The 9,049-nt window shown below is 33.8% G+C and overlaps 1 long non-coding RNA gene across 1 annotated transcript; it reads right to left on the reverse strand.

Annotated features, from left to right (window-relative positions):
* Positions 1-2,782: 2,782 nt before the first annotated feature.
* Positions 2,783-4,008, reverse strand: LOC132268619 (uncharacterized). The gene is made up of 3 exons (XR_009469317.1): positions 3,712-4,008; positions 3,559-3,604; positions 2,783-3,316 (listed from the first exon to the last, which is right to left on the reverse strand). It is a non-coding gene; the product is annotated as an uncharacterized LOC132268619 (long non-coding RNA).
* Positions 4,009-9,049: the final 5,041 nt, after the last annotated feature.

Consider the following 9,049-nt stretch of genomic DNA (forward strand, 5'->3'; position numbering starts at 1 on the left):
TGGTTTTTATTGATTTTCATTTTATATAGATTTATTAAAGAGACACTATCAGAAATAATGCCTAGTTTTTTTTTTCTAATATAAATCTAAATTTTTTTTTTCTTGAAATTTATTTACTATATATATATATATATATGAGAATTAAATCACTCCTCTCTAATAGTTAGGTAACGGAAGTTACTTAAATCACCCCCCTCTAATAGTTGAGGGGGGATTTTTTGACAAAAAAAATTATATATATATAGAAAATGAAGATTTAGTGAAAAATACATATAGAAAAAGAGAGTTTAAAAAAAAAAAAAAAAAAAAAATACTCCACCAACTTCTACCTCTAACATCTATATTCTCATTATAACAAACAACGGAAAATCATTTGGAAGATTTTAGAGGCAACTACTGCTCATTGTAACAAACGAGAGATGATCATTTAAAAGATTTCAGAAGCAACTATTCCACACGTCCAACAAAAGAGAGGAGATCATTTGGACGATTTCAGGCAACTACTCCATCTTGGCATTTACAGAAACGAGTGGAGAAGAAAATTAACCTACCAACTCAAAGTGTATTTTAAAAATGTGAAAACAGATATCCAAGAGTACATAATATAGTGTAATAAAAACTCCTTGCTGCCGTGAGAAACTTTTGGTTGGATCTGAGGATCAACATTCTGAGATCAACATTTTTATCGGACGCACAATACCATTCGAACAACACAATACCATTCGAAAGGTTCTTCTGTCTAATTCTGATTTTGTCAGGGTTTGTGCTACAGAAATCCGTATGATGTACCCTAGTAAATTAAAAGATTTGACATAACTATAAAGTGAAAATTCTATTTTTCTTAAGGAATACAGCTAAAATATATATTTTTGTCAAGGACGGGCCTCTTTTGTTTAGAAGCCGTTTTGGGGCTGGCTGCCGGGAACTCAAAGCCCCCTTGTATGTAGAATTTATCTTTACATCTATATAGACAACTAACATAGATATATACATATATCTATATTGTATATTTTCGTTTCTAATTCTCTAACCTAGCTGTGTTGAAATTGCTGAAGTTTGTGGGCAGACTCCGTTGGGGATGTCTTTGTTGAAAATAGTGGCCTAATTACACACACAACACTATACTATTTGGAAGAGAATAGAAATGAAGAAAAATACTTTTTATTTCACTTGATGATTCATTTGACTAGAGTACATGAATATATAGGCCTCACATATGTATGTGTAACCATTACATTTAAATGTCCATAACTCTCCTATCTCCCACTAACATAATCTTCAATATACATAACTCCCACTAACATAATATTTGTTAGGCTTAACTCTCATGACTCTTTATTTTACATAACCTTAACTCCCACTAAGACAATTTACTACCCACTAACATGCTAAATTAACACATGCATCATGGATACAAAAATACTTGAAATACTAAATACTAAAATCAAGTTTATTTTCAACACCCCCCTTTAAACTTGATTTTGTAACTTGAAAAACCTTCTTATTAATCTTGGGGGCTTGATTAAAAGTTCGATAGTTGATCTTCAATTCCACCTCCTTCAATAGCTTCAATCTTCTTGGCCATTTCCATTGATGTGTAGGGCTTGTGAAACTTCTTCAAATGCTTGTTTGATGTCTTCACATAATCATATATCATCCTCTTTATACAAGCACACCATCGATCTTTTTTTTCTTAAATTTTTTATGGATCTTCAACTTCACATATACTTCTTCTTTAGAGTCAAAAAATAATTCCATATTCACCCAACCTGTATCAATTACAAAATTCTCCAAACTATTTTTTAAAAAATAATATGAGAATTTCTTATCATCCTGGGCTTCAATCTCATACTTCTTTGGAACAACTTTCTTTAAGAGAAGTTCATCATTCTCCACAAAATAAGCATTATTTGATGAATATGAAGAAATAATAATTTCATCAAATAAGTCAAATATAACTTCTTTCAAGGTGGAATTTGTAACCATACCTGAAGATGTTAATTCACCAATTTGAACTTTTGCCTCTTCTTTAGCACTTCCTTCTTCTAAATCTTCTATTTTCACTTCATCCTCCTTCACTTTTTCAATCTCTTCTTTAACACCTTTTCTTACCTCTTCCTTATCCACCATTTCAAATTCTCCTTCAACTTTTGAATCTCCAAAATCTTCAACTTCTTTTGCATGATACATCTCTTCATTCTCCACAACTTTATCTTCAAGACTTTCATAATCATCTTTCGTAAACACATCATTCTCAAAGCATTGTACCCAATACTCCATGGGTAGTGATTCACCTCTATGATTGGAAACGATGGTCTCGAGCTTCTTCCAAATACAATTTGGAGTTTTGGACTCTCCAAAATACTCCCAAATTTCTTGATGTATTGCCTTTTGCAACACTACCAATGCCTTATCTTCTTTCTTTTCATGAAGCTTGTTGGACATGCCATTCTTTGGCTCTTCTCCAACAACATCCCACAAATCGCATGCTTTGAGGTATGAAGTCATGATGATTCTCATTCTTTTGTAATTAGAGAACATCATCTTTTCACTAAGAAAATACATTTTCTCCCCTTCATCATCATCAAGGAGAAACATGTTTTTCTCAAATGTTGAACCTTCTAGGATCAACTTCGTCTGGCCTTCAAGATCGTCTAGGCTCTGAACATGAAATCTGGCTTTGAACATGAAATCTGGCTCTGATACCAACTTTGTTGGAAATAGTGGCCTAGTTACACACACAACACAATACTATTTGGAAGAGAATAGAAATGGAGGAAAATATTTTTTATTTCACTTGATGATTCATTTGACTAGAGTACATGAATATATAGGCCTCACATATGTATGTGTAACCATTACATTTAAATATCCATAACTCTCCTATCTCCCACTAACATAATCTTCAATATGCATAACTCCCACTAACATAATCTTCAATATGCATAACTCCCACTAACATAGTATTTGTTAGGCTTAACTCTCATGACTCTTTATTTTACATAACCTTAATTCCCACTAAGACAATTTACTACCCACTAACATGCTAAATTAACATATGCATCATGGATACAAAAATACTTGAAATACTAAATACTAAAATCAAGTTTATTTTCAACAGTCTTTAGACGCATTTGTAATGAGGAGGATGCAGTAGCTCTTCTCAAGCGGGACAGCCCGTGCAGAAGTTTAAAGCACACTAAAGAGTTCTGCTTCAACCTGGGATCACCTCCTAAAAGAGTTCTGTTTCAACCTGGTATTTATCGATCACCTCCTTCAATCCATGTCCTCATCCATGTTTCCTATTCTACTCCACCTAAAAAAAATAGCAGTCTCAAAACATAAATATCAAAATTGCTACTTATATAAATACATATATCATATAAGGAGTATTAGAGTACTCTCTCTCAAATACCTCCCTTAACCTCAAAGAGGAGGGAGAGGTTCGGGCGTGGGCAAAAAAGTGTGTTTTTTTTTTTTTTAAAAAAAAAAAAAAAAAAAAAAAACTCTGATGGAAACAGAGAAACAAAGGAAGTAAATGTTGAATGAGGAACAAACCTTTTAATCTATTGATAGAGATACAACGCTCTGGCAGAGAACAGCTCTAGAGTCACCACAATTTGCAACAACAATCATATTAGAATAAAGACCACAGCAGTAGATCGATCCAACAGAATTGCAAACAGAGAAACAAAGTGATGAGGGACAAACCTTGTGATCGATTGACGAAGGGACAGGGACAACGTTGCCATTGCGGCAGAGAGAAGCTCTGGAATCACCAGAGTTATCCAACCTCGTCACACTCCGGCTTTTGAAATAGGACCCAATGGTGTCAATCAAGACACTGGTTTTAGTCCAAGCAAGCCGTTTGGACCTTTCTGGTTCAAATATTATTTGCTGCAGCCAAATAACATACAAACTGAAGGCTTCTTTTGCTCATCCCAAACTCTCCCAGGTTGCATCTCTCATAACATCTGTGCGGATAGCATATATGGATACCATAGTAATAATGACAGATTTCTAAATTATATAATATTGCGATTGGAAGCACCCAATCAGTGCCTTGGAATTTGAAAAGCTGAATTGGAGAAAATTCCAATTTAAACGTTGAAGTAACTTTCAAAAAATTCCAAATTCAAGACGCTTTAAATATAATGTAAGAGTACAAGACATGATAAAGAAGCTTCAACTATTACTTCTGAATATTATCACATTCCAATAGATGCAATGCTTGAGAAATGCATCCCAAGAACAGGAGTTGATGAAAGGTACAAGTAATTAGCATCTAAATCAAATTATTACAAACTTAAAAATGCAATTTTAAGTCATTCTATAAGGATTATGTTCAACTATGTTATGACAAAAGAAACGTCAAACACTTATTTGATAACGCATAAATTAATTAATGGTAAGAGTATAAAATCGAATGATGGATGCATATGATGACGTATCTCAATAACATTATAATGCTTTCAAATTTTTATTATAAACTATCCCAAATGTCTATAATATTTCTTTTTTTCTAAATGATTCCAGGATCAAACTTGTCTTATGCCTAATAAAATGCCTTTTTGTTTTCTTTCCCATGGCAGTCCTATTCTGGTCCACCCACTGGCTACAAAGGTGTGCATGTTTCTCATCTCTAACAGATTTAAAAATGCAGTTCATAATTAATAGAGGCGTTTATATAATCCAGTATAGAATCTCATAATCGTTTTATATTTTGAAGGTGCATATATATATATATATATATATATATTGTTTCACAAAGCTGAAATAACGTTTATAGGTCCAAAGGGAAAGAGAAGAAAGGTACCTGCCTCACGGATTGTGAGGATTGTAGGGTAGCAATATGAATCCTCAAGCCTTTATCTTAGGATCGCATTCCTCTCCTAATTTCCCTTCCACGACCTAGAATGCACTCAGTCGAAACTTTAGCCTTGGGTTTCTGAATTCTGATTCACCTATCTCTCTATACGTAAAGTTTGTAATCCCCTTTAACTAAGCTAATTGTAATATTAAAACTAACCAACTAAACCCATCACTAGGCTCAACTCCCACCCATGACCCCGCAGCATAAAGCCCGACCCAATAAACACGACCCAATGCATTAAAAACCCATAAAATATATAACACAACAACAACACGAAATACACACAAATAAACACATAATTATTTAATCTAAACTCAATTTTAAAAGCATAATAATCCCATTTATTTAATCCGTAAAATTACGGGGTATTACAATCTTTGATTCAATTCTTAAGAATGAAGTATATATAAAAGAAATTTATGTCCAATATAAAAATAAAATAAAATAGAAGTTCATTCCGTATGTAAAAAACAAACCTCCATGTATAGGAAGGCAAATTAAGGGACTCTGCAGCCCACCTTTCGAAAGGGAAAAAGAAAGACTGCAACCATGTATACTTAAGTAGGAAGTTAGAGTATAACTGGTCTCTGACAAGGTGGATTCTGCAGTAATTATCCCATCTATATAACGCAAGATCTTCCCTACCAAATGAAAATGAAACCGAGTTGGCCAATGCATATGTTGATAAGCATAGTTCACGCTGATATCAGGCCTGGTGAATCTGAGTTTTTAGGCAACCAGGGGTCGAAAAAATGAGTCTCATTCCTTGATTATTTAACTTGGAACTCATCGGTGTAACAATCTCTCATATGACCTTGCTCTAATAATTCATAAGTATTTTTTGTTAATTTGGTGAAGAAATAAACCTCCATCAAATTTCTTAACAACTTCGAAAAAATTATGCAAATATCCAAGATCTTTCATGGAAAATTTGTGGACGAGTTTGGCTAGAGTAGAAGGATTGCTTCCTGCTAATATAATATTGTCCACATAAAGCAAGATAAGTGTTAATTATTGTTTCTTATGAAGATAAAAAGAGGTGAATCTGCAATACTTAAAAAAATAAAAAAATAAAAAAAAATCAACAAGAAATGTAGTAAAGTGATCAAACCAGGTCCAAGGTACTTGCCGAAGACTATCAAGGCCTTTTTTAATTCACAAACATGACTTGATTGAGTCTAATATTTGAACTCCGGAAGTTGTTCCAAGAACACAGGCTTAATTACAAGATAAAAGTTTCTAGGAAGTCAAGGCTAGGGATTTGTGTAACCCTATAGTCACCAAGGGCATTCCAAAGTACCATCTGCATGCAATTTAGATTTGAACACCCTTTTGCTTCCCACCACATTTATAGTCGGTGTCGTTTTGCCGAAATGCAGAAAGTAGTTCTTGCATAGCAGCGAGCCAATCGAGATGCTTCAATGCTGACTTGATCGTCTTAGGTTCTTTAGGGGGAGAGTGACAGACAAGAGAGTATTTAGGATTTGATTTGACAACGCCTTCTTTCATTCTAGTAACCATCTCCACCAAGTGCTTGAGATGATGTGGATGTCACACTATCAATAAATGAGAAAGATGTAATGCCCCTCTCAAGTTCATGCACCTGGACCGGTGGAGATTGTGATAGTGAAATCGGGGATGTAAACCCGTCTCTACCACGAACTGTGACCACATGATGGGATGCAGGGTTACGCATAGAGACACGTTTTCCAATACCGTAACCTTATCGGTATGTTCAGAAAAATACTGCTCCAAATTTATGTTAACCCTTGAAGTAGTTAAAAGTTTCACTTCACAATGAAGTTAGAATATAAAGAAATTGATGTTATTTAAAAACAGTATTTATATATAGATTGGTGATTGTGGTGGTATAGTCAGCGGTTTAGTTAGTTAAATTTTCACTTGGAAAAGACGTTAGAATATAAAGAGAGTAAAACTTTCAATTTCAATTGAATATTTGTACAGGAGTGAGAACCAATCATCCTATACTTGCCTTGCCTTATTAGATCCCAAGTAATAATATCTTTACTCACTTCATCCTCCATGGTTGGTTGCTATTCAGAAACTGCGTGTAACTTATTGTTGGATTGTAAAATATTCGATGAGTTCAGTAAGAAAATAATATTTTATCCCACTATATATATTGATGGTTACAACAATGTAAGAAAATTTCATCCCAACAATAAGTTGATTTATAATAATGACGCTACAATTTATACATCAGAACATCTTGCTCGCTCGCCTCTTACGAAAAATTGAATCGCATGTTGATGGATGAAGGCACAGCTGTAGGTTAGGGACATATTGGATTTTTTATTTATTTAGAAATTGAGGGTATAATTTACTTTTATTGTTAAGAATAATATATCATATTTTTATGGTGATAGTATTTGTTGAATAGCAGTACGTGAGAGAAGTCTAGTAGAATCATGTTCCTCCGTTTTTGTACAAGAATAAAATTACAAATTATATCCCAACTTTTAGTGAATTTAAGATTTGGTTGTAGTAGTAAATATTCCTCTATTCACTTCAATCTCCGTGGTTGATTTCTAATTTAGAAACTGAGACTTAACTAATTGACGGAGTAGAAGAAAATTTCATCTTAACAATAGTGGGTTGATATTCGATCATCTTTTCATCTTAACAATAGTGGGTTGATATTCATCTTTATCGGTTTTGGGTAGTACATACCAAACTAGTTGGTTATTACAATTCATACTCATCATTACAAAAACAGGTGGAGTTTGTCCATGACGACAAAGGTTGTCCTGCTTGGTGACTTAGGCCCAATAAATTTTACACGGTTGTCTAAAAACTTAAGATTTTTAACATGGACCAAACCAATCTTTGTTTAATCGAGTATTTTTCAACCTCTCTAGTGACTTCCTCTCCAACACAAAAATCTCCATGCTCATCCGTGTCAAAAAATTCCCAACCTCCACCAAGCCGAAGAACAGGGCGACCAAAAAAAAGGAAAAAAAAAAAAAAAATTCAAGGACTAAAAAATTTGAAGGAACCGAGTGGGTGTTCGTCTGGCGATATTCGAGGACATGATGTTCGAGGATGCCAAGTTGGATATACTGCCTTTCTCAGAGGAGGTTTAGAAGATTATGAAGATTTGTGGAGAGAGAAAATGGAGACCTAACAATACTCGCAGAAATTGTATATAACTATATATACAAATTCATCAGTCTTCTCTTCTAAGGAGAGAGCATGTGAGGAAAAGATATTGCAGTGCAGATTTACAGGATAAAGAGCGAGATAAGAGAGAGAGAGGTGTTAGATAGAGATAGGGATCCAGATAGAGTGAGTCAGTCCCTAATAATGTGAGATGAATGTGGGAGACGCTGAAAAAATACCCGATTATCCCCCAACAGGATGGGGTTGGTTCATGTTTAAATTTTATTTTTTTTCTTACCCATATCACCCACCACAAGCTTTAAGAAAAATACTCTGGGTGTACTCATAGGACACATAAATACTTTAATCCTCATATGAGAAAAGTTCCATCTTATACTGAGAAAAAAAAAAAATTTAAAAACTAATTTATTCATATGAGAACTTGAAAACTATCCAACTATAAATTAAGCACAATACAATTAATAATATAGCATGGTACGAATGTAATTAATATCAGACAGATAATACCTTCAATCCTAGCGAGTCCAGCTGCTAATACCTTCAATCCTAGCGAGTCCAGCTGCAAGAAAAGTTGAGATTAAAGTTAAAACAGAATTGTCACGGTAGTTTTGTGCGAAATTTCAACACAATATAGGCTATTTATAGGTAAAATGATGTATGAAAAACTCATTAAAAAAAATGACTATTGCATATATTCCCCCTCCAGTAAGCAAGAAGAGCATGAATTGCAGTATGCCTTAAATAAAGAAAAAATATGTTATCTATATTCATAATTAAGGGGGAAAAAAATCTATAATCATAATCATAACTTTCAAGGATGGTCTCATATTACGTTGATGCCAAAATATATAATTCGGCTACAACAAACAAAAATTTGCCGAAAAACAAAAATAAAAATTTGCTACTCTCCCTTCCCTTTCCTTCCCTTCCCTTCCTCTCTCTCCATCAATAAATCAGTGTATCTATTTGTTCTTTTGTTCTCCTTCCTTTAAAATCACTGCTTAGCCCATATTAAACCATTCCATCACCTGCTTA

Source organism: Cornus florida, unplaced genomic scaffold (genome assembly GCF_030987335.1).
Source record: "Cornus florida cultivar Cherokee Brave unplaced genomic scaffold, ASM3098733v1 CherokeeBrave_3.0.0_Hap2_Chr08, whole genome shotgun sequence".
NCBI classification, from domain to species: domain Eukaryota; kingdom Viridiplantae; phylum Streptophyta; class Magnoliopsida; order Cornales; family Cornaceae; genus Cornus; species Cornus florida.